The sequence below is a fragment of the Panthera pardus genome, unplaced genomic scaffold (assembly GCF_024362965.1).
Source record: "Panthera pardus isolate Hobbes unplaced genomic scaffold, ASM2436296v1 HiC_scaffold_11, whole genome shotgun sequence".
Classification (NCBI taxonomy): domain Eukaryota; kingdom Metazoa; phylum Chordata; class Mammalia; order Carnivora; family Felidae; genus Panthera; species Panthera pardus.
In genome coordinates this window covers 6,874,623-6,900,496 of record NW_026526666.1, presented here as the reverse complement: position 1 = coordinate 6,900,496, position 25,874 = coordinate 6,874,623, and the positions used below count along the sequence as shown (strand labels likewise).

The 25,874-nt window shown below is 44.2% G+C and overlaps 1 long non-coding RNA gene across 1 annotated transcript; it reads right to left on the bottom strand.

Annotated features, from left to right (window-relative positions):
* Positions 1-508: 508 nt before the first annotated feature.
* Positions 509-3,791, bottom strand: LOC109272196 (uncharacterized). The gene is made up of 3 exons (XR_002082339.2): positions 3,681-3,791; positions 1,465-1,526; positions 509-879 (listed from the first exon to the last, which is right to left on the bottom strand). It is a non-coding gene; the product is annotated as an uncharacterized LOC109272196 (long non-coding RNA).
* Between the last annotated feature and the right edge of the window lie 22,083 nt (positions 3,792-25,874).

The window sequence follows — 25,874 nt, the reverse complement described above, 5'->3', positions numbered from 1 at the left end:
ATTGAGAAAGTTTCTGAGGTAGACACATCTACTGATATATTAAAAAGCACACGTGAATGTAGACTGGAGGCCTTGAGATCAGCTGCAATCCTGGATGACGGCAGCGTCCGGTGGAGAATGAGGCGCCTTGGCACTCTTTTGGTAGACTGGCAGGGGTCGTTATGAGGTATATTTCACAGGATGACAGGAGGAATTTCTGAGGGGACGGATGTGGGGGTCGAGGAAAAGAGAAGAATGGGCTGTGTTGGGAGGTAAGCCTGGCCAGATGGATTAGGGATAGATTGTGTGGGGCCTTTACAGGAACTTGATCGTAGAAAGGCAGCCTAGAGGATGAATCAGAAGAGAAAGAAAGAGACCAATTAGGCTAATTGGAGAAATACTCATTAAACCATTACAACAGTCAGGCTGAAGGACTGAACGAAGGCTGTAGGAATTAAGGGTGGGAAGGGAGGAGTCAGAGACAGGCAATATTAAAAATGTTGACTCTAAATGACTCGGTAGGTTAGTCCAAAGTGGATGCTGAAGGGAGGGGAGGGTTCAGGAAAACGGAGTTCTCTTTGGAGGTGAGTGGTGGCAGCATTCACCAATAGAGGAAATTCAGAGAGCACCATTTTAGCTAGAAATTACTTTAATTTTAAATATGCAAATCTGGATGTTTTCGATTACACAGGTCCGGTGGGTAATTAGAAATGTAGTCTGGAACTTGAGAGGTTAGGGCTGGGATATAGAATTGAGAATCACCAGAGTTTGGGAAAGTAATTGAAGCCCCAGTTGTGCCTAAGACCTCACAGAAAATAAATATGGAAGGAAAATGTCAGGTGGTCGAGTTCTCCAGGAGTCTGTAGTCCAAAGGCAGAATCCAGTCTTGCTCAGGGTATGCTGGAAAAAGGGAGAGCCACAGTTGGTGACTGTCAGATCACATCTGTTTTCTGTGGTGTGGTTTCCTCACTGACTGACAATCGGAATACGAAAATGTATGTAAATGTATGTAACACATCAAAGAGACAAATCCACTCTGCACAGATCTGCCTAAATATTTAGACACAGCCAAGCAGTGACAGAAATTATTAAGAAATTGAAATTCCAGGGGCACCTGGGTGGCTCAGTCGGTAAAGCGTCAGACTTCAGCTCAGGTCATGATCTCGTGGTTCATGAGTTCTAGCCCCGCATCGGGCTCTGTGCTGACAGCTCAGAGCCTGGAGCCTGCTTCCGATTCTGTGTCTCCCTCTCTCTCTGCCCCTCCCCCACTCATGCTCTGCCTCTCTTTGTCAAAAATAAATAAAAACATTTAAAAAATTAAAAAAAAAAGAAATTGAAATTCCAAACACTAAAGGTGATCAGTGAAACAGAGAACCGCTCTCATTCCAGCCTCTCATCATCAGACTGTTGATTTGTCACTTCTGGAACGGGGAAAGGACAGTTCAACAAACATGGAAGGTTCTCTATTAAACCGATTGTGTATACCTTATCTCTTATTCCCCTTTGGTGAATTTTCTTCTCCTGGTGTCCCAGCATGAGAGGGTAGGCTGGGAAAGTGAGCAAAGAGCAGGTTTAAGGTATAGTTAAAAGAGTATTAAATTTGGCATTAGAAGATTGAGTTCAAGTCCCAGCATCATTGGGTTACCTGTGGGACACAGCCTCCCCGAACCCGTTCTTATTATAAAATATGAGTATTAATTCCTGACCTGCCTGCTTCACAAGGCCCATGAGAGTCAAGAGCCAATGTATGTTAGTGTTTTTCCAATCGTGTTCTTCAGGGTTCCAGGCTTCCACAGTGATCCCGCGGCAGCCACAGCTAGAAGGGGACTAGCCCCCGGGGACAGAGCTCTGATCCCCCCATCCCTGGCTATACCAGAGCAGGTCCACTCTTATCTGTTTTAAATACTAAGCTGCCAAGAGAGATTTTGTCTGAAACTATGTATCTGCTGCTGAAAACATCCTTGAAAACTACTGATGTATGTGAACGGGCCATACATAAACATGAATTTTTTTTATTAAGGTATAATTGACATATAACATTATATTAGTTTCAGGTGTACAACATGATTTGATATTTGGATACACTATGAAATGATTCCCACAATAAGTCTAGTTACCATCCATCACCCTGCATGGTTACGGAAGGCTTTTTTCTTGTGCTGATAAACAGGAATTCTTATCATTAGAGGGGAAATTCACTTCTCTGGGTAAATGTGGAATGAAAAAGAGCATGTATCTGAAATGAGCTTTTTGGATTATCTGTGCTCTGCAATTTCTGGTGTCCTCTCTTGAACTTCATTATCAGATAATTAAGAATGCATTGTATGTGAATTTTTATTATAATAATTATAACTTGGCTCCTAGCACTACCCTGAATTGCATCTCCTATAAGACCACAGACGTACCGATTTTGATTACATCTGTGGGCTGGGTGCTGAGTAGCCAGAAAAGGACTGCTACCATCTTTCAGTGTTCCTGGTTTAATCATGATTCCCCATCCTGCAGCCCATTGGAATTTTCTGGAAGGGGCTGTGTCCCTGGCTTCCCTGCTCCAGAGACACCATTCAGCAGAGTGAACAGCCATTCAGCTCAGAGTTCCTGGGGGAGAACTCAGTATCCCTCCGAGTCTGGCACATTATTTCACTCCATTAGACAAGGTCCTAGCACAAGGGAGGACACCAGGGATGAGAAGCAGAGCTTAGGTTGTCTGCCGACAGATCATTTAATGACTTCACTCTGGCGTGTCTTGATAGGATTCCCAGGAGCTCAGGACCTGAGTGGTCTGTAGTGCTTTTCTGCCGAATAGAGGGAAATGGGTTGGCAAAGGAAAAATTTCAGACCGGCTCTAGTTTAAAAAGAGTGGCACAGTTCGTGGGTTCAAGCCCCGCGTCGGGCTCTGTGCTGACAGCTCGGAGCCTGGACCCTGCTTCATATTCTGCGTCTCCCTCTCTCTCTGCCCCTCCCTTGCTCGCACTTTGTTTTCTCTCTCTCTCTCTGTCTCTCAAATATAAATAAAAACATTTTTAAAAATATAAAAAAAAAAGTGGCATAAATCCACAGGTGGAGTGACCATGGAAGTTGGAGGTAGTTAATTTTTTTTTAAGTTTATTCATTTTTGAGAGACAGAGAGAGAGTGTGAGCGAAGGAGGGGCAGAGAGAGAGGGAGACACAGAATCTGAAGCAGGCTCCAGGCTCCAAGCTGTCAGCACAGAGCCCTATGTGGGGCTCGAACCCAGGAACCGTGAGATCATGACCTGAGCCAAAGTCAGTCGTTTAACCGATTTAGCCTCCCAGGAACCCCTGGAGGTAGTTGATTACAATTCATGTATAAGAGTATCATGAGGGGTGCCTGGGTGGCTCAGTCGGTTAAGTGTCTGACTCCTGGTTTCAGCTCAGGTCATGATCTCACAGTTTGTGAGTTCTAGCCCTGCGTCAGGCTCTGCGCTGACAGTGCGGAGCCTGCTTGGGATCCTCTCTCCCTCTCTCTCTGACCCTCCCCAGCTTGCTCTTTCTCAGTGTCTAAAAAAAACCCCAAAATATCATGAGTTACCCACAAGTCTCTCCTTTTCAGTGGCAACACCCAGGAAATGCCAGTCAGAAATAAGGGGAACATTTAATTTAAGAAAGCTCTTAAATTCTTAATTGTTTTAGTCTTTCAAGACTGCAGGCGTCTCCAGGCAGTGGCTTTGGAATCAACTTACTTTTTCCGAAGTCGATGTTTACGCAGCAGCTTGTCTCTCTTTGGGTGTGGCTTTCTCTAGAGCCACCTGGTCATCCAGCCAGGACACTAGAAGGAAGCACTGAAGATTTTTCCATTTCTGTTCAACCAGGAAAAGGGCAGGATTGGAAAAGTTTCCTAAAATCATGTTCAAGGTCCCGGTAGCCTCTATCATGGTTGGAAAATGAGAGAAGTTTGGGGTCGCTCAGTGTAAGCATCAAGATCTTACGTGGGGGCTAAAGGAAAATTCCAGAATACTTCATTTGCCCCAAGCTGGAGTAGGAAGAGACCCAGAACCCTGTCGGCCACTAGGAGAGCCATAGGGTCCCAGCTCCCTTTGGCTTGTATCTCAGAGCTCTGGAATATGGACAATGCAAACTGAAGGGAGGGCCCAAAGCACATGGTCCACACCGTCACACCTCAGTTGGGACTTCCAGAACATTACCAGGAAATTCTGGTTGCCTCCTCACGTAACTTAAGATACAAGAATTGTGGGGGCGCCTGGGTGGCTCCGTCAGTTGAGCGTCTGACTCTTGATTTCGGCTCAGGTCATGATCTCATGGTTCGTGAGATCAAGCCCTGTGTCTGGCTCTGTGCTGACAGTGTGGAGCCTGCTTGGGATTCTCCCTCTCCCTCTCTCTCTGCCCCTCCCCCACTCGAGCTATGTCTCTCCTCTAGCGTCTGCCTTTAAGTCCCAAATCTGTCTCCTCTTTGCCAGTCCTACCACCGTGAGCCTTGTTCAGACCATTGTAATGACCGCCTTACTATCCTCCCCATTCATCTGACCACCCGCCTCTTCCCCCTGCCTCTGATGGCACTGCCCCGTGCTCCCCTCTGGCCATACTTACCCTTCTAAAATACAGAGCTATCTTATTACTTGGCTGTGCAGAAGCCCTCCATGACTCTGACATCTACAGGATAGAGACTAAGCTCCTCCATGTGGCTTATGAAGCCCTCCATGGCCTGGTTCCTGATAGCTCTCTAGGCTCTTCTCTGGCCACACCTATTCTAACTTAAAAAAAAAAAAAAATTAACATTTATTTATTTTTGGGAGACAGAGAAACAGAGTGGAAACAGGGGAGGGGCAGAGAGAGAGGGAGACACAGAATCTGAAGCGGGCTCCAGGCTCTGAGTGTCAGCACAGAGCCCAACGTGGGACTCGAACTCACGGACCGCGAGATCATGACCTGAGCCGAAGTCAGATGCTGAACCGACTGAGCCCTGCCCCTCTATTCTAACTTTAAATTCTGTTCATGTACACTCTCTTGCAGTTCTCCAGCAGGACCTGCTGCTTTGTGTCTTGGTACATGCTGTTTCCCTGGACCCGGGTGCCCTTACTCTAGACTGGACTGTCGTGGGAAATTCTTTTCTCCCCTTTATGTCCCAACTTGGAACACCACCTTCTCTGTGAAGCCTGTCCTGATACCCACAGGCTTAGAAGTTCTGTTATGCCCAGAATTCGTGATCCCCAAAGACCACTAGGGAGCCGAGTCCGATGCAAAAGCAAAAGAACCTTTATTCGAGCTAGCTCGAGCTCAATCCCCTACCTGCACCGACGCAGCGGTGAGATACCAGGGAGAGAGAGCGAGTTTCAAAAGCACAAAGGTTTTATAGGGGTCTAGGGGCAGTTGGTGAGGTAATGGCTGTGGCCTCAGCCGATTGGCTGGGGAAGGGTCGTGGCCTCAGCCGATTGGTTGGGGAAGGGTCGGAGTCCTGTTACGCAGGTCGCTGGGCGTGTTTTGATCAGAAAGTTTGAACGGGTGAGCGGGAGGTTACTCAAGGGGAGGAGGCGCAGTCTGAGGTTTCTGTGAATTTCCCGGAAAAGGGGTCATGTCGGGGACATAGTCACTCAAGGTGGAGAACACAGAACAAGATGGAGTCGGCCGGCGTAGGCCCGCCCTTTCAGTTCCTCCTCCCGTGCAGTACCTTGTAAGCAGCTCCTTTATAGCAACGATGACATTGTACCCTGATTAGCTCTTTAAGGCTGTGTCTGTGTCCTCACCAGACTCTGCTTTCTCTGGACAGGCCTCATACCTCTTTTCACCCATTTGCCCCTCGCACTTAAATGAACACAGTGAGAGCATAGGAGGCACTCAATAAGAACGTGTTGAATAAATGACACTTAAAAAGCCCAGGTATCAAGACAAATATCATAGGACTTCACTCATATGTGGACTTTAAGATACAAAACAGATGAACATAAGGGAAGGGAAGCAAAAATAATACAAAAACAGGGAGGAGAACAAAAACATAAAAGACTCTTAAATATGGAGAACAAACAGGGTTGCTGGAGGGGTTGTGGGAGGGGGATGGGCTAAATGAGGAAGGGGCATTAAGGAATCTACTCCTGAAATCATTGTTGCATTGTATGCTAACTAACTTGGATGTAAATTAAAAAAAAAAAAAAAGCGCAGGTATCTTGGACTCAAAAGTTGCGCGAATGAAACAATCTTGAATCACTAGCAGGATGTTAGATTTCTTTTGTAAACACAGAAGGAACAAGGAAAGTAATTATGGAATAAACCTGATATGTCAAATTGGAGTCTAAAACAGATAAGTTCATATTATTGCTCATTTCAGTTTGCAATAAGCATGCACAGGGCTGCGATACAATGTATATGTGTCCTATTTCATAGTTTTCAAGGGATACGTATACACTCTATTTCATCTGAACTGAACAGCAACCCAGTGGGGTAGGGGAGAGGAGGTATTTTTTTGTCCCCTTCTTTCAGAGGAGGAAACTAAGGATCAGGGAGTTTAAAGCGATACACCCAACGTCATCCAGGGGCAGAGGTGAAACAGAACCAGAGAATTCTGAAGGCAAGTTCAGCTTTCTTTCGGCTCTACCAGGTGACCTCTGACATCAGGCTTTGATCTTGGCAGTGGACAGGTACTGTGTGATTTTCCAGCTTGCCACTCTGACAAACTTCTCACCTCCCTGTCTGACAATAGGCAGTGGGGTCCCAGGCACCTCCAGACCCAAAGCAGGCAAACTTCACTGCCAAGTCTCTTCTCCCTCAACCTTCTTAGCGAACAGCTGACACTGGTTGATTCGACTGCTCCAATGTCTCATCCTTGAGATTCATCTCTCTTCAGACTGTGGCCAGAGAGGGTAGTAGGGCAAAGACCAGGCAAGGGTGGGAACTCAGATGTAGTGAAGGGAAGAAGAAAGAGGCAGACGGACCTAGGGTCACATTCTAGCTCTATCCACTTACTTTGCCATTTAGATATTCGGTTGTTCTGGCACCATTTCCTGAAAACTTTTTTCTTTCCCCATTGGATTGTTTTAGTGCCTTTGTCAAAAACCATTTAGCTGCGTGTGTAAAGCGTCTATTCTTGGGCACTCTATTCAGTTCCATTGGCTGATTGATTTTTCTGTCCTAACAGCACACTGTCCTGGTAGTGTAGCTCCAAAGTAAGTCTTGAAGCCAGTGTAAGTCCTCCAGGTATGTTCTGTTTCTGTATTTCTTTGGGCAGCCGAGGTTCTTTGCACAGAAATGGGAGAGTGAGTCCGAGAATTTCTACATAAAACCCTGGTAGGATTAGGATCAGAACTGCTTCGCATCTATAGACCAACATGGGAAGAATTGCCCTCTTAACAACACGGAGTCTCCCAATTCATAAACATGGTATATCTAACCCTTTAGTTTGGTCCTTTTCATTTTTTCTTAGCAATGCTTTGTAATTTCTGGGGTAGAGGTCTTGCACATCTCTGGTTAAATTTACTCCTGAATATTGTATATTTTTGCTGTTATTGAAAATGGAGTCGTAGGTCTTAATATATATATTTTTTCATTTTCCAATTCTATCTATGAACAGCAAATGTGAGCTTGGAGTTAATAAGGCCCAAGCTTCAGAGTCCTCCATTGCAAAGACCCTTTGCAGGACCTCTGGAGGCACCCTAACTGTTTTGTAATAATAATTTTGTATCAGTTCTCTTAAACCGGTCTCCTCAAATTGTAAAATATTTAGATGCATCCCTGTCTGATAGTAACGTTGTTGATCTCTCTTAGACCCTCAGTCTTCCTATCTGTAAAGTTGAGATCATGATCCCTACCTTCCAGGATTATGTTATGTATATTTTTTAATTCAGTAAACTACACATAATGCAATTCACCATCTTAACCGTTTTAAAGTATACTATTCAGTAGCATTCGGTACACAGTGTTGTTCCAGGATCACCGCTGTCTAGTTGTGGGACTTGTCATCACCCCAGAAGGCAACTTGTACCCATTAGGTAGACACTCTCATTCTCCCCTCCTCCCAGCCTCAGGCGACCATGAATCAGTTTCCTGTCTCTATGGATTTGCCTATTCTGAATATTTCACGTGAATGGAAATCGTGCTACCCATGGCCTTTTGTGTCAGGTTTCTTTCACTTAGCATAATGCGTTCAAGGTTGATCCGTGCTGTAGCAGGCGTCCGCACTCCATTCCTTGTGATGGCCGAGTAATATTCCATTGCAATATACCACACCGTATTTAACCGTTCATCTGTCGATGTACGTTTGTGCGATCTCCATCTTTCGGCAACTGTGAATAGTGTTGCTGTGAACACTGGAGGACAAGTTTTTGTTTAAACACCTGTTTGCAATTCTTTTGGGTGTGCACCCAGCAGTGGAATTGCTGGGTCGTGTGGGAATTCCCAGTTTAACTCACTGAGGAGATGCCAAACTGTTTTCCTTCCTGGGGTAAAATTTCAGGATCAAACGAGCCAACACATTTGTAGAGCTTTTCAGTCTAGTGCTTGGTGCGTAGGATTCCATAAATCGTTGCTAAAAGGTATAATTCAAATTACTTACAAGTTATCGGCAGCATCTGTTGTCAAATATGTAATGTGTTGGAAGGAACAGTTCATCCCTGCTCTTCGTCTTTTGGTGTGGAGGGACCACTGTCATAATAACATTCCAAGACTCTAGTTCCACTCCTTTCCTCACCTCTTCCAGGAAAAGAGGAGCGACTTTCTACCTGGAAGTCCAAACTGGCATGCTTATGCCAGTTCACTTAGCGGGGTGGTAGGAAGCTTAATCTGGGGCAGAGGACCAGCAAGCATTCTTGCTCACAGATTTAAACCACCTTCTCTAAGCTCCTTCTTTATGAGTAATAAAGCTAATATTCTTGATTTACGCCTGTCTGACCCCTGTGTGTCTTACACAATTGGCTCTGTCAGCAGAAAGGACAGGGATATTATATATTGCCCAGGCCCTTCCCCTCCCACCCCGCCCAAATACCCTGACTCTATCTAGAAAAATTAACAAGCCTGCTTCTAATTCCCAAGTCTTCTCCATCTGTAGGTCAAAATATGAACCTCAAATTGAGATAGAATATAATGAATGACTGTTTGTGTGTTTTTTTTTGTAGAGCTTTTTTGTTCTCTGATTTGGGACACGTTGGAATTAAAATAGAAAGGCTCTGGGCTATTCTGTGTATTGTTATAGTAAACCTTGATATAGAAAGTGCTTGGCAAGCAGTTCTGCATCGTGGAGAGGCTTTATTTCAGAGTCCTCATATCCTGAAATTACCAGCCTTGAGATGGCATGTGTTTTCATTTCTGCACTTAATAGAGCATAGCATCACATTCATTCTTTTCTCTCCTGGGGTGAGTGCGGTATTGATAAATAGTGGGTGTTTTCTTTTTAATTCAATTCAGTGAACATTTATTGAGCACCTGCTATGTGCCTGGCTTTTGGGGGGAGACCGAGATGAGTAACCTTCAGTTTCATATACAAGGGGCTTGTAGTCTACTGGCAAATGAAGATACTTACCTAAGCAAATACGTGGCAGCGTGTAGCTGGTCTGGCTTTAAATGGGTTTCAGCCATTTGGTGTAGATGATTAAAATCTAATACCTCTAACCAAAGGAAATTGGATTCCGAATTTTCCTTTTATTACCATTCCCATGTTAGTTCTCCTCCCTTCTGTCAGGCTGAATTCCTCTCTCCCTTTGGAAAATGACATGTTTTCTCTAGTTGCAAACATATCATGGCCTATTCAATAAATAGTTTATTTCCTCATTTTGAACCAATCCTTTAAGCAGCCAAATCGTTTAGTTTTTCGCGGCTATTTCTCAAGCAGGTAGCAGGCAACATCAGGCTGATGAACGAACAAACTGATAAATAAATAGACACCTAGGTGGGGACTCAGAAAAATCTGAATTTTAATTTCCTCTCAGCTGTGGCCCTTAGAAATTCCTTCCTCCAAAGCCCCTTCCCAGGGTCCCAGCCCACACTGTCTAAATTTACAGGACAGACTGAAAAGAATAGAAAACAATGATATGTGCAACATCTCCATTCAGACAAACCTAGGTATGAACGTACCCTGAAGGACAGAGAGGGGTGTTTGAGGTCCAAATAAGGCAGCTGTAGCCAAATGACTTACTTTGAGGCTTTGAAGCCGGACTTCTCAGCCTGGAATCTTGGCTCTTTCCCTACTAGCTGTGTGGCCTGGGCCAAGTTAGGTGACTTGGTTTTCTCATCTGTAAAATGAGGATAATCGCAGTGTCTGCTTTAGAGGTTTGTTTTGGGGAATAAAAGTGGGTTGCTATTTGCATGCACGTGGACCTGTGTCAGGCACATCAGGTGAAACACAGTCATGTAGGTGGAACCAAAAAGGAGGGATGGAAACAGAGCCCTCAAAGGGCACGGAGAGGGCAGAGTCAAGTGGAATGGAGTGAAACAAAAGAATGGGCAGAACGGAGAGAAAGTTATCAGGTGGAAAGGAATATGAGGCAAACACGTGGCTCAGAGTGAGACAATGCTCATTTACAACATAGGGAAAGAAAGGATTGAAGCCCAGTGATGTGGCTTTACATGGCCCTCTGCAGCTCCCTTGACCTCCCTGCCCCTCTGACCCCTTCCATGCAGAATGGATGAGAGGCACTCAAGCCTAGTGGTTAGATTCCAAGGTCACCACTGTCCAGCTATGTGACTTTGGGCAAGTCACTTAACCTCTCTGGGAATGCATTTCAGTGGTCCCTTGAGGATACCAACAGTCCCTACCTTACAGGTACTGTGGGGTCAGGGAGTGTGAGTTTAACACACGAGGTGTCAGAATATCAGTTTGTATATAAAAACATTTTATAAACTTCACAGGAACCCATCCCCCTAAACATTGGGAGTTATGATGGCCTGTTTTTCATTTAGACAGTGATATGGCCTAGACATTGTCTGTCTCTCCTCATCCAACTGATTTTTGAAACTAATTGAGAATCTCGGTCAGTAGAGACATTTCATAGCTCCTGTCTCTGCTCTCTGTGGGCTGACTTCCTAGCTATTTCTCTCCCTCTGGATAGCTGTAAAAACAAGAAGTACCGCCAGGACAGCTCTTATCAAAATATTTTAGCACTTCCGCATCTGGTCCTGGCCATAAAATAGAAGTGAAGAAACACTTATGTAAAGCTTTCAGAGCTGTGAAGGAAAAAGAGAGCTCTTATTTTATTGGCTCTGGTTCATATATCTCCAGGACAGGAAGGAAAAAATAACTTACAGATTTAAACCAAAAAGGCATTCAGTGAAAGAAACTCAGAGATATGACATGAGCACCCGCAACCAAGATAAATGAGAGAGGAAGAAAAAGTGGATGTTTTCGAGTGACATCCAGACCAGCGAGCCTCCAGCGCCCCAAACCTCTTCCTCCCATTTTCTTGTTCATCCCTTCTTGTGACCAAGTAGGAAGTAGGTAAGGAAGGTAGTGTTCATTTCATCCATATTGGGTACCTACCATGTTCCAGACACTGGGCTGGGATCTGGGGTAGGAAGATAAACAAGACAAGAGCCCAGCGCTCAGGGAGCTCTCTCTGAGTAATGGGAGAGATACCTCCCAGGCCAGGAGAGCTAACACGGGGAACGCACGGGGGGGCACAGGTTGGGGATTGTCACTCTCTCTGAAGGCAGTGGGAAAGACAAAAGCTTTAACTTGACATTTCTTAGCACCATTGTGTCATACAGTCCTCATGATATTTCTTATGAGGGAGGCCCTGTGTGTTTTTTTTTTTTTAAATCACTTTATAGATTAGGAAACAGAGGTTCAACGTAATTATGTAACTTACTCGGGGTCACAACCGACCGAATCCCAGTCTGACTCCAAAAAGCCTCTGTTCTTTCCAGTAAACTTGTGCTGTTGGTATTGGACAGATTGAGATGCTGGTGATTTTCAGAGGTTGGTAGGGAACCCAAGGTGAAACGGTGGGTAATACATGGCAGAGAGGGAGGGTGATTGGGACAAACAAGGAGGAGTGAGGAGAGGCAGTGTGTGAAGAGAGGGAGAGGGGAGCAGTGGTGTGCTGAAGGCTGCCCCAACCCACTCTCATGGTCAGGAATTTTGCTAGCTAGTTATCAAGGCGCAGGTACTTTAACCTGCCATAGTGGCGGATTTCATGGAACGGAAATTGCCAAGTGTTAGAAAGCAGCATTTCCACCCTACCACCCTCCCTGGCCCCAGATACCCGTTGCCCAGCACACCACCGGAGGGAAGGCATGGCAGCCAGGGTGGGGGATCACTGAAACGTTTGCAATTAGTAAGTTTCTTCCATGGGTGGAGGAACTGAGGTCTGCAGTGGTCCCTATGTCTCCATTTCTAATGACGGGAAGAGTATTGCAGGGAGCTCCTAGTGTGTCAACATTATTGACAATTCCAATTGTAACTGTCGGAATTCTTTGGGCGAGTGACAGACACTGGACTCAAAAGACCTGGAGCAAAAAGGAGCACTGTAACCAGGAAGCCCAGGAGGGAGTTGGTCTCCGATCCCTGAGAGTCAGCAAGTGCTGTCGGTTACCGGCCCTAGATCTTGATTTCCCTCTCCATCTTTGCCTTATTCTTTCCAGTTGCACAGGAGGTAGGAGCAAGGGAATCTAGAGCAGGAAAGGGAGGAGGTGACCAAAGCATGCCAAGCCTGCGTCATCTCAGCGGGGAGACCCCAGACGGAAGAGACCACTTCTCCCTTCCAGCCTCCAGCTTCCGGCTGTTCTCTCTGCCAGAAATGCTCATCCCCTAAGATATTCCCATGGCTGATTCATAAGTTGAAATGCATAATTTAATTATTAGAGATAATCAGCAAATCTTTACATCCGCTAATGGAATAAAATACAAATTACATAGTCAGCACAATTCAGGGCTTACAAGCTACGAGGATAATACGAAACAATAAAGAACAGCAGCTAAGTTAATTGACCATTTCCGTTTTTATTAATTGGAGAACTATAGGGTGATCATTTAAATTAAGAAGAACTGTATTTTGTGGGTAATATGTTTAACCATGTCAGACATTTGCCTCAGTGAAATATTTTCATCCTCTTATCAGATGATTTTATTTATTTATTTATTTGTTATTAAATTTTTTTTTTACTTTTATTTTTTTTAATGTTTTAATATTTATTTATTTTTGAGAGACAGAGAGAAAGAAAGCACAAGCAGGTGAGGACAGAGAGAGAGAGAGGGAGACACAGAATCCGAAGCAGGCTCGAGGGTCTGAGCTGTTAGCACAAAGCCCGACATGGCGGTCGAGCCCACAAGCCGTGAGATCATGACCTGAGCTGAAGTCAGATGCTCAACCGACTGAGCCACCCATGCGCCCTATGTTTTATGATTGTTTTAAAATTGGTTCACCTGCTGGGGAGAATTTTACAGAAGGTTTTGTTGGGGAAATATGGTTTTATTGCTTAAACAACAACGACATTTTGAAAATGATCGAGGTAGAGAAGCTTCAAGGTTGTGCTTAGCAGTTAGACTATGAGATTATATAGAAGCAGCATTTCTGAACTTTTAGTTCCAAGAAGTATTAGAATCCAGGCTTGCCCTAACCATAGCTCATCACCCTGAACTAATAATACCCTTACAGGACCAGGACCCATTCCTACCCTACTTGCCACTTTTGAAAAAAATCACTCAAAGAACCTAACAGTCTCTTTGCACTTTTATTATTAAATTTTTTTTAAATAATTTAAATTTAAATAATTTAAAAATTATTTATTTTTGAAGAAGAGAGAGACAGAGCATGAGCAGGGGAGGCAGAGAGAGAGGGAGACACAGAATCCAAAGCAGGCTCCAGGCTCTGAGCTGTCAGCACAGAGCCCAACATGGGGCTCGAACTCACAAGCCCTGAGATTATGACCTGAGCCGAAGTTGGACACTCAACTGACTGAGCCATCCAGGCGCCCCTGCTTGCACTTTTAAAACTATCACACGAGGGAAGAAGTTCATGCTATATCATTAAATGAAAAAGCAAGCTACACAGAAATATGGATGCTTTGTCCCGATTTTATAAAAATATATAGCTGAATCTAGATATAAATATTCCACATAGATATCACTCTTAGAGATCTTACTGTGCACCATTACTATTCTTAACTCAGGTTTTGCCCTCAATCACCCCATGATGTAGATAATATTATTTTTTTTTATTTTACAGATAAGAAAACTGACACACAGCCATTGATTAGATAACTTACGGAGATAACACAAATACATACAAAGAAATTTCTGGAAGTATTTGTTCTAAAAGTTGTAAGACTATGAGTGATGTTTGCTCTTTTGCCTGTCTATCACTTCTAGAAAGGAATTTGTATGGCGTATGTAACAAAATGAAAGGGGAGGCTGTTAGAGTCTGCATGCTCATTTTTCTAGGGGATGCTCTCCTTTAGAGTCTGAATGCTGAGGTCTTGGGATCATATACTCTGCTCTATTTGGGAATGGGGCAACGATCCATCAGGATTTGAAGATGGTTCTGCACATAACAGGGAATGGTAGTAATTTTTATTCAGTTGGTGGGAAGAAGCAGTTATGACAAAACGTCCTTTGAAAGACCCTTGCCCTTACAGGCTGTCTGCCTTTAACTACGTCTTCAAACTGCCCAAAGTAGCTAACTCTGTCAGGGCCCAGCCCTGGGTAAGACAGGTTTGCAGAAAGCTTGTCTTCATCCACTTGGATCCACGAGGAGCAGGGATCTGGCACCGGCTTGTGCCCATATTGTGTTGAAACGCTTATTTTTGATTTTTCTTATCTGCTTCAAGTCGCTGCATTTAAATTCCCCAGTGGGATTTTAAGAAGTTTACAACCCCTGTAAACTTCTGGACATCAGTGATGCCCTGGGAAATACTTCCTTACTTTTCCCAGAATGCTTTAGGCACAGAAAGCGTTTGATGAATGGTAGTTGAATAGAATGGAATCCAACCTATACGTAATGGTAAGATTTTGGCAATCAGAGTATTTGTTTTCTCTTTTCACCAATGGGCAGTACATTGATAATTAAATCCTCACTTTAAGGTAGTGTCCCATTTAAAACAGATCACTTGGACATATGTTCTAAAAAACAACAACAAAAGCTTGGGCTGCCTGGGTTAGGCCAGGTCACACTATGGTGCCGCAAGGTACGTGGGACCCTAACTGCAAAGGTGAACCCCGCTGATACATGGGCAATAAGCAAAGATCAGAAGGGTCTTCTCTTTCTCCTCCCTTCCCTTCCTCTTCCTCTTCCCTCTCCCCTTCTGAACAATCCAGTCCTAAAGCCACTATATGGGGCAAAGCATGTAGACATTTATTCAGACGAGTGGTCTGGTGTGGGGTGTCAGAGCCCAAGCAGGATGAGAAGGACTCTCTTCAGGGAAAGGAGCAGCCAACATACAGGGGAATTGATAGAATAAATAAAAATACTAAAAATAATGGGAGCCAAGTTTCTTACTGTTGTATAAGAGAATTAGAAATAAGGGGGACGCCTGGGCGGCTCAGTCGGGTAAGCATCTGACTGTTGATTTCAGCTCATATCGGTTCGTGTGACTGAGTCCCGTGTCAGACTCTGTGCTGAACCTGCAGCCTGCTTGGGATTCTCTCTCTCTCTCTCTCTCTCTGCCCCTCTCCCACCTGTGTGCGCTGGTCTGCACATGCACACACACTCTCTCAAAATATAAATATTTAAAAAAAGAGAATTAGAAATAAGGAATGGGAGAAACCAAAAGGAACACTGTGGTGCTGAACTGATATTAAAGGCAGCAGTGTGAGCTTGCAAATCAATACATATAGAGAGAAATGGAAATAATTTTAGACATAAATGTGTTCATGTGAATCTGTGTCTATGGACACATATGTGGATATATAATTAGATGCATACATATTCCTCACCTAAATATTTTTTCTGTTTTATATTTTCAACTCCACATTTACACCATTTGGGATTTATTCTGTGTACAGTGTGAGATGGGGTGCCATGCTTTTTTTTTTTTTGACTGAATAGCCAGCCAATTTCACCGACACTATTTATTACATAATTTCTTTCCCCATTAGTATGAGATGGTTCCATTTCCAGATATTGCGTTGAGCGTAAACATCTTCGAAAAGCAACCTTGATCATCTCAGTAATGATGAAGCATTGCTGACACACCTCCGTTTCTTCTGCTCTGACATATTTTGGGGCGTCAATTGCCTCTTTCTAGTGGAGTATCCAAAAGACATCCTTAAACTCAACATTTCCAAGACTTAACTGACTCTGTGTTTCCTCATGGGTTCTTGACATCAGGAAACATCACCGTCACCAGTGTAGTCGCCCAACAGCCTCTCAGCTACATCAGACACTGACCCCCCTGTCACTATCAAGTCTCTCCTTCTTTCCCTCTCCTCCACGACTCCTTCCTTTAGACCGTCATGACTTTTCCCCTGAGCGGTTACAATAGCTTTCAAGTGCCTCCCCGCCTCCTAATCCATTTCATACTGATTTCCGTATAATGAATACAAATAATAAATGATGCCTGTTCCCATGACTGGGCTACTCAAAAACTTTCAAGTTTGTGTGCTGTCTCAAACACCATAGCAGAATGTTCCAGGCCGTGGTATTTTACCTTCCAGCTACTCTTTCTCCTACTGGACTTGCACCCTCTTCACACCTTCCAGGCTCTGGTCCTGGAATATGCCAAATCGTTTCCAAATTTTGTCTTTTTTGCCCAACCTGGAAAATCTATCCTAAGAAAATCTATTTTCTTCTAAGGTCCAGCTTAAACGTAACCCTCTTCTATAAAGCGTTTCCCTAATTCTGCAATGGGAGAATTCCCAATTGTCTTCAAGGCACTTTGTGCTTGTATTATACTACGTGTTTCATTATACCTCATATGTAAGCGCTACTCACCTTAGTTTTCAGATCTGGACTATAACTCTTGGAGGCAGGACCATGTCTCTGCTACCTCTGACCTGTGCCTATAGTTAACCGTTCCCAGCTCACTTAATTAGACGCCTTGCAAAATGCTTCAACTCCCTTCCTTCCTTCCTTCCTTCCTTTCCTTCCTTCCTTCCTTTCCTTCCTTCCTCCCTTCCTTCCTTTCTTTTCCTTCCTTCCTTCCTGCCTTCCTTCCTCCCTCCGTCCTTCCTTTCTTCTCCCTTCCTTCCTTCCTTTCTTTTCCTTTCTTCCCCCTTCCTTCCTTTCTTTTCCTTTCTTCTTCCTTCCTTCCTTCCTCCCTCCTTCCTTCCTTTCTTCTTCCTTCCTTCCTTCCTTTCTTTTCCTTTCTTCTCCATTCCTTCCTTCCTTTCTTTTCCTTTCTTATTCCTTCCTTCCTTCCTTCCTTCCTTCTCCCTCCCTTCCTTCCTTTCTTTTCCTTTCTTCTTCCTTCCTTCCTTCCTCCCTCCTTCCTTCCTTTCTTCTTCCTTCTTTCCTTCCTTCCTTCCTTCCTTCCTTTCTTTTCCTTTCTTCTCCCTTCCTTCCTTCCTTTCTTTTCCTTTCTTATTCCTTCCTTCCTTCCTTCCTTCCTTCCTTCCTTCCTTCCTTCCTTCTTCCTCCCTCCCTCCCTTCCTTCATTCCTTCCTTCCTCCCTCCCTCCCTCCTTCCTTCCTTCAATACTGATATAGTAAGTGCCACCTGCACCCTAGACATTATTCTAGGACTGGAGATACTGTGATTAACAAGATGGAGTTCTCGCATTCATGGAGTTTGCTCTCCAGGAAGATTTTTATTTATCCTATCAAGACCCTATGACATAGGGGCTATTATTCACCTTCCCTCTTTAAATTATTTGTCAAGAACGGCCACATATTTGGGTAAGTGGCAGAACTGGAATCCAAACTCTGATCTGCCCGATACCACTTGTCCCTGGCATCATGCCCTGCTGTAATAGGTGTGGAACTGAAAAGAAGAAGTTTGGTATCTCAAGAAGATTAAATAGGGTGCCTCTTTAGATGTTGACCAGAGAGGAAAACGAATGTGTCACTGTTGAAAAAGGCATGGCTCCCTATGCTACGTCCATACACTCAGGAAATAAAAATAGAGTCTTGGTCTTATGCCCAAGTTGGAGTTTTATTCTAGCTGAGGACCCGTGTGGCTTTATTACAGAAAATTGAACAGAAAGAAACTCATATTTATTGAGGTAGATACATCTACATACTATATCCTTTTAAAAATCTTCACAAGAAAACTTCAAGGTAGATACTATTATCTCTATTTTTATAGGTAGACAGACAGACCTGGGGAGGGAGGTTTAAACAAGTGTCCACAACCTCACAGATATTTCTGGTGTTATGTTTTCAACAGAACTTTTATAAGTGCATGTATGGAACTTTTATAAATGGCATCATATTTAGGATGTATATGGAGAAATTGCTTTTAAAAGCACTCCTTTAAAAGGTAGATTATTCAATAAATGGTAATTGGATGTACTGATTTGCCATTTGGGGAGAAAAAGGCAACTAAAACTGTATCCTTATCTTACTTCTTCTACCAAAATAAGTTCCAGATGGATCAAAGATTTACATGTAAAACATGAAATCACATTCTAGATCACATGGATGCGTATTTTTATAGTCCTAGAATGGGCAAGACTGTTTTAAATATAACAGAAAATCCAGAAGTTATAAAGGAAAAGATTGATAATTTTGATTACATAAAAATTACAGTTTTGTACAGCAAACTTTAGTCCCTTAAAAAGGAAACAAAAGGAGGGCACCTGGGTGGCTCAGTCAGTTAAGACTCTGACTTCAGCTCAGGTCATGAACTTGTAGTTCGTGAGTTTGAGCCCCACATCGGGCTCTGTGCTGACAGCTCGGAGCCTGGAGTCTGCTTCAGATTCCGTGTCTCCCTTGCTCTCTGCCCCTCCCCTGCTCTCTCTCAAAAATAAATAAACGTTTAGAAAAATTTTTTTAAAAAAAAGGCAAAATGTAGACCTCGCTCGAGGACTGCATCAGGGTTTGGACAAAATCCCTGCTGGTGATACAGGATCGCACGGCCTGGCATGTCTCTGTGTATCCATCTTGCCTGACAACCTCAAGTGATAGTTGACAGCCAATCAACAACCAGGACTGGCATCAGCATTCTATACCCTGGACTATTTGTTTCCTCCTGGTCTTCAGTAACGAGTAATTTCCAAATTACTACTCAGGGACCTTAGTGTAGGGAAGTATGTGACATCTTGTCTGAGGCTTCGAAAATGGAAAGAACAGACCCAAAGTGCAATGTGAAGCCTGTTTGACACAGAGCTCAGTTGACGGCCTTGAGCAGCCCGATCCCCAGAGCCCCCTGTTTTTCCTTCTCCCAGCTGGGGTTCAGTCACAGAAGAGGGACGAAAGCAAAAACTTGAAAAAGCAGGTGAAATCTATTTGATTTCTGGTGAAACTGGATTTTCGGTGTAAGGTACTACTTTGCTATTTTAATTTTATTTTATTTTTAAATTTTTTAAATATTTGTTTATTTTTGAGAGAGAGACAGAGCATGAGCAGGGGAGGGGGAGAGAGAGGGAGGGAGACACAGAATCCGAAGCAGGCTCCAGGCTCTGAGCTGTCAGCAGGGGGCCTGGGGATGTGGGGCTTGAACTTGAACTTGAACTCATGAACCATGAGATCATGACCTGAGTTGACTGGAGGCTTAACCCACTGAGCCACCGAGGCACGGGCTACTTTGCTATTTTTAAAAGATATTTAGTTGCAGGGAAGCTGTGACTGAATTTATGTGACTTCTCTCTGCAAAATTATGGAATGTATCAATGTAGGAAACATTAGGAACTTGGTTAGAGGTCTACAGGGGAATTTCTGTGTGTGTTACATTTATATTGGCAAAGTGCATCTCCTCCATTAAGCTACTTTTTTTAGGCATGCCAAAACTGAGCTTAGAGGCGATGAGCAACAGACTTGTTTTGTGTATGTAGAGCTGTACTTTAATTCTCCATCATCATTTAGTCGTTTTCTAATGAGACCTTTTGAATTATACTGAGGTTTTACAATAGGAAGATAGGTATTTAGGAAGGCCATTGACCCAACCCAATCTAGTCATTTTTGCTTTGTGATGGAACCTCAGTGTGTGTGTGTGTGTGTGTGTGTGTGTGTGTGTGTGTGTTGAAAGAACAGCGTAATCAAAGAGCTGTAACGCTTCGGGGCTCAGGCAGCTTTGTTGTGGGACGTCCTTCACTGAGCATGACCCTGGGAAGATGGCTGAGGGAATATTCTTCCCGGTTCCAAAAAGAACCCTGTCTTAGAATCCTGACAATGACACAGGAAGAGATGAGGAGGAGACAGTGAGGGCAAGGTGATCATCCCACCCGGAAGCTTGAGGAAGAGAGCAAAGGAGAGCGATCTAAGCACCCATCATCAAGGTGTGTCGTTTCTCAGGGCCAACTTCATTAGCAAGCCGGAGAGGCTGTGTAAAGACACTCACAGGAACTCGTGGAAACAGTTAAAGAGGGGAACCCAGGAAAGATAGGACTGATGGCAAATCAGGCAGAAGGGTGTGGTCAGAGCCAACGCAATTTCTGTATGAATGCCCAGAAGGCCTCACAGGTTGGTGAAGTCTCAATGTTGTTACACTCTAGGGTTCCTTCCAGGATTCTTGTGAGTCCTAATGCTGTACACATATGTATCAAGGACCTCTAAGAGTTACAGTCCATAGGTATTTGGAAATGGCAGTGATCTTGTAGGAGGCCAATGCATGGACATAGGTGGGTTCTCAGTTTGTTTGTGAATGCCTGAGGATAGTGAAGAATCTGAAGTGAAAAACACTGAACAAGCTTCTTTAAGGACCCTGGAAAGGGATAAAGCGCTTGGCAAGCTTTTCAGAAAGGAAGAGAAAGCAAATGCTGTTTTCCTAGAGCTTCGTTATTTTGCATTCATTGGAGAGTTAAGTATCTGGAAAGTAGTCTCTCAGCCCTGTCTTCTCTACACTGAATACTGAACTTCTGTAGAGACTGAACCTCTTCCTACATCAAGACAGGCAGCAAATGTCAGACAGGATGAGAATCCTTGGATAAAAGGTCACCCAATGGGTTTAAACCTAAGCAGGCCACATGTGTACATAAGCTCCCTGTGGAAGCCTTGGACGGTCAGGGGCAAAAGCTGGTGTGTTCCTCAAGAGTATTACCACAGCACTAGGGGGACAAACATTTAAGCCCTGGCTCTGGAAATCCACTCAGGGGATTTCCAAAAATGGCCAGGTGCCATCAGTGCAATAATAACAACATGAAACACAACCATGACGACGGGTCCCATTTCCTGAACTGATTGCTTACCGGGTGTCATGCGTTGTGCAAAGCACTTCATGAGCGTTTACGAGAAACTGAAGGAGGTTAATGGAGAGCCTGGAGCCTTGACAACCGAGGTCTCGTACGTATCCTAAGTCATGGGGCGCTTCGGTGAGAGTGGCTAAATGTTTGAGATCACTTGAGCTGGTGTTTGGGAGTGTTATCAACTGAAGCGCTGCACGGGCAGAGTTGCTAAATCACCACTGAGCCAAACAAGAGAAAGGAAAAAGCTTACTTATTAAACTTGGAGACGCCACGATGGGAAATGGTGGAGACGAAGGTGAGGGTCAGGCTGTCCACACGCAATTATTGGGGCTGCCTTGATTAGACTATTTCGACCCCAACTGCCAATCCAAGAATCGGTTCCTGTTTCCCTCTGGCTGCTAAGACTGGGACAGGAAGTAAAGGGGTCACCCGGATCAACTGGAACACCCAGAACAGGCAGAAGCTTGACCTCAGCTCTATAGCTTCTGAGAAGATCCACAGGTGGCCTCTTGCCAGTCACGAGGCTCGGTCTTCCAAGAAAAAATGCGGGAAGCAGTGCCCAGAAAACTGCAAAACACAACCGCCCTTTAATGGGCTATCAGGGTAGGCAGTGAGGCCACATGCAAAAAGGCCACATCACAGAGAGTCAGAGACGGCAAAAGGGGCCCAAGACAGGAGCTGGCTCCGCCCGTCCCAATAGCAGTCATCAGGGGTACAGAGGTCTCCGGACTCCAGGGTGGAGGAGAAAGGTACAGGGGGGATCGGGTGTTCAGGGGGTGCAGGACAGTGAATCACAAGCAATTATTACTTCTCAATCATTCCTTGCCCTACACCTGACCCCCTGCCTTTTGCAAGCATTGGGTAGGTTAGGAGTGTTTGTTTAACATACCTAATTCCCTACCCACTTTGGAACTCTGAGTGCAAGGCTTGGGCTTTCTTGAAGAAAAGGAAGGGGTAGATACGGATGGCAGTGGCTCTGTGTCTGAAATGAGAAGGCAGGACCATGGAGAAGCTGCTTGGATAAAAACCTGCTCCAGTGTATTCTAAGTGCTTGCTCTGCACTGTGCACAGCAGGATGGAACAGAGATCCAGAAGTTCTCCCCACGTAGCCCCACTGACAGAAGCCCACAGAAGACAGGCTTGGGAAAGAGCCAAAGGTTTCTACTGTAGATGATGTGCCAGCTGGGGCCCCAAGAATAAACCAAGAAATCTTAGAGAGTGCCGTGCCGGGTGAAAAGAGAGGTTGAGGAAATGTATTTCCCTAAGACCCAGTTTTCCCTTTCTGCGAATGAGACTACATGGTTTTCGGAGAAAACAGCATGAGAGAGAGTTGCACGACCCTTTTCCCTTTGAAGAAAAGTTTGTAAAGATTGCATTGCTTGGGATTAATGAGATCACCTTGAGTAATTCCTAATTAATAGATGTCAAAGTCTTTTTTTTTTTTTAAGTTTATTTATTTTGAGGGGGAGAGAGAGAGAGACCATGAGCAGGGAAGGGGCAGAGAGAGAGGATCCTAAGCAGGCTCCACACTATCAGCACAGAGCCCAATATGGGGCTCGAACTCACAGACCGTGAGATGGTGACCTGAGCTGAAACCAAGAGTTGGACGCTTAACCAACTGAGACACCCAGGCGCCCCTAAGAAATGTCAAAGTCTTGAAGCCCCACGGCCTATCTGCCTCTTCATGGCAGAGGGGGAACATGGGCTAAAAAAACTGGTGTAGATTTTAGCACGATGCATAGATTAATTGAACCAGACCACTCCACACGATACTCATCCCAGAGTGCCTACTGGAACATCAGTGATTTTCAGTGTCTCTTTGAGGAGAGGCTTGTGAAAACCCTATGACTAAAGGCAATTAAAAGACACTATGAGGTAGTCCATGTATGATTTCAGTCGGAGAAATTTGAAAGTAGGTTGACTTGTGTCTAGGCTTAGAGGCAATTAACAAACACACTTTGAAAACTAAAACTAGAACCAGAAAAACTAAAAAAAAAAAAAAAAAAAAAAGCCCTGAAAAAAACTAAAGCAGTAAGAAAATAACAAAAGTTGACAGAATGATTGTAGGCTGGCATTTCCCAAACTTCGGTCATTCCCATCCTCAACCTTTTTACCATTTGTTTATACTTACTTCACTTAATGTTTTTCTTTAAACTGATGTGTACTTTGCACTTACATATAGCTTTTTAGAGAAGAAACTTTATGTCATGACCATAAAAACAAAACCGCCATCACTTGCCATAAATAGGAGGCAAAAATAAAAACAAGTATTTATGTAATAAAACCAAAGTAATGCCATCAAACTGTATCTAGATACTTACACGCCAAAGGCTCTTGGCCGAGGCCTGCTCTCTCTTTTCAAAAGGGATATTAGCGACTGATAGACACACAAGGACCAAATGGAAATTCTTCCCTTGAAGTAATCAGCAGGACTGAGAGAGAATTGGAAACGGAATAACTCTTCCACTATGTGACTCAGCGTTATTTAATGTTGGTGTCTGTGTACCAGTGATAATGGTCCCTGGGGCCACTTAAGCCCAAATCACAGTTCGTGTGCTGTATCCCTTAGGAAACACAGTTGTTGACCCTCCCAAGATGTTGTAAGCCCCGTCCACCTGGAAGGCAATAGAAAGAACACGGGGAATCAGAGAAAGAAGGTCTAAAAAAGGTCTACAGAGTGGATTGGCACAATGGTGACACAGAAGCGAGCAGAAATAAACAAAGCAAAGCATGAAAGAAGCCAAAAGGATGAACCTATGTTTGAGTGGAAACAAAGACGACCAACAGAAGGAGGGCGCAAAGCTCTTTAGAGACTGAAAATTGCCGTGAAATGATGTCCCATCCAGGAGAGATGAGCAGGAGTGGAAATGCAGAACGTTATCCAAAGTCAGCCTGTGAGCTGCCACCATAGGCCATTCCACCTTCTCTTCCTTGACCTCTGCTCTTTCGGGAAGAGGGAGGGGTTGTGGGAGAACAGGCCAGCGGAGGCCTCTCATTGCTCACCATCGGGTCACTGCAGAATCAAACTAGCCGGCTGGGGGGACAGGACCCACTGGCAAGTCAGATATTTCAGCTGCTTTGGAACAAACACCTCCCTCGTCCTCCCTCTCCTACCCCCCCAGAAGAAAATGGGAATTTGTCCCACTAAATTTTTACTTCTCAGAGAGCTGTTTTGTATGTGGACTATGAATTGCCCATCGCTAAATTTGTGTTTTTCTAGAGGGTAATAAAATATAATTTATAACTGGTAGGTTCAGTGACCAGAGAGAGTGATAAAATTCGAAACCCAAAGCATTGGTATTCAGTACCTTTTGCTTTTCCGCTGTGTAATCTAGTTTACAGCAAAGCGAAGATGGGTCACTTGGGGCTCCTATAGTTACCATTTATGCCTCAGAAAATAATTTCTAATGATTGAGGCAGGGTAAATAAATAGAAGAGCAATAAAGCTCAAGGTAGATGCGATGTTTAGATCGCATCAGAAACTACGCATATGCTAACTAACATAAAATGCGTTTTGTTCCTTTAAAAAATTCTGCCATTCTGCCACAGTGACTCAATATAATAAACGCAAACGTGTAATAATATACTTACTATATGCATAATGAAAAATATGTCAATATATAGAAAATTTGTAAGCTTCGAATGAAGTTCCTCAAGTACCGTTCCACACGTGATTTTCTGAATTTTCAAAGTCCCTCCCAAGTTTGGTTTGTTCTCACATCGACAGAATGAAACAGATGACAACGCATCCTCGGGGCGCCTGGGTGGCTCAGTCGGTTAGGCGTGTGACTTTGGCCCAGGTCATGATCTCGCGGTCCGTGAGTTCGAGCCCCGCGTCGGGCTCTGTGCTGACAGCTCAGAGCCTGGAGCCTGCTTGGGATTCTGTGTCTCCCTCTCTCTCTGCTCCTCCCCCGTTCATGCTCTGTCTCTGTCTGTCTCAAATATAAATAAAAACATTAGCAAAAAAACAAAAAACAAGACGATGCATCCTGAATTTTCATGTAACATTTAAAATAATAATAGTTTACACTTTATAGTGAATTGCAGCCTATGATCTTCACCATAACCCTGTGAGGCAGGTAGACTTTACAGAGGAGTTAACTGACTCAACAGGATTAAATGACTCGCCCAAGCACATCCAGCCGGTAAATGAAGTTGACATTCACAATGATGACGGGTAGAAGCTGGTGTGATGCCTGGGGAGGCGAGGCTGGCTGTGCCCTCAGACACCTTATTCCACTGAGTTGTCAGGCTGCAAGATCCGTCCCTAGCTTGTCAACGTTCCAAAATTTTGCCAGCAAAGTCAGTTGAAGGGCCCAAACCAAACCCACAAAGGATTGAAGTCTCCACCAGAAGACTGGTAAAGTTGTTGTGAGAAACATTACTGCCACGAGCACCAGACAGAAGGCAGTTGCTGGTATAGCAGTGTGCTCCCTCCACGTGGGCAGAGTTACATGGGAAGACGAACACAATCCTGAGATTGAAGGCTGGGCATGAAGGGAGAGGAGGGGGCAGATGGTAGGACTGGGCGAGGAGAAAAATGACGTGTATTGACACGCACAGTGTGCCTATCAGTGTTATTATCAATTGCGTTATTACCAGTACTTGTTATCATCTGTCCTGTTCTAGAAGGAGGAAATGTAGTCTCAGAGATGAATTAACTTGCCCAAAGTTGCACACTTAGTATGAGAGCAGGTTTCAAACTCAGGTCTGTCGGCATCCAA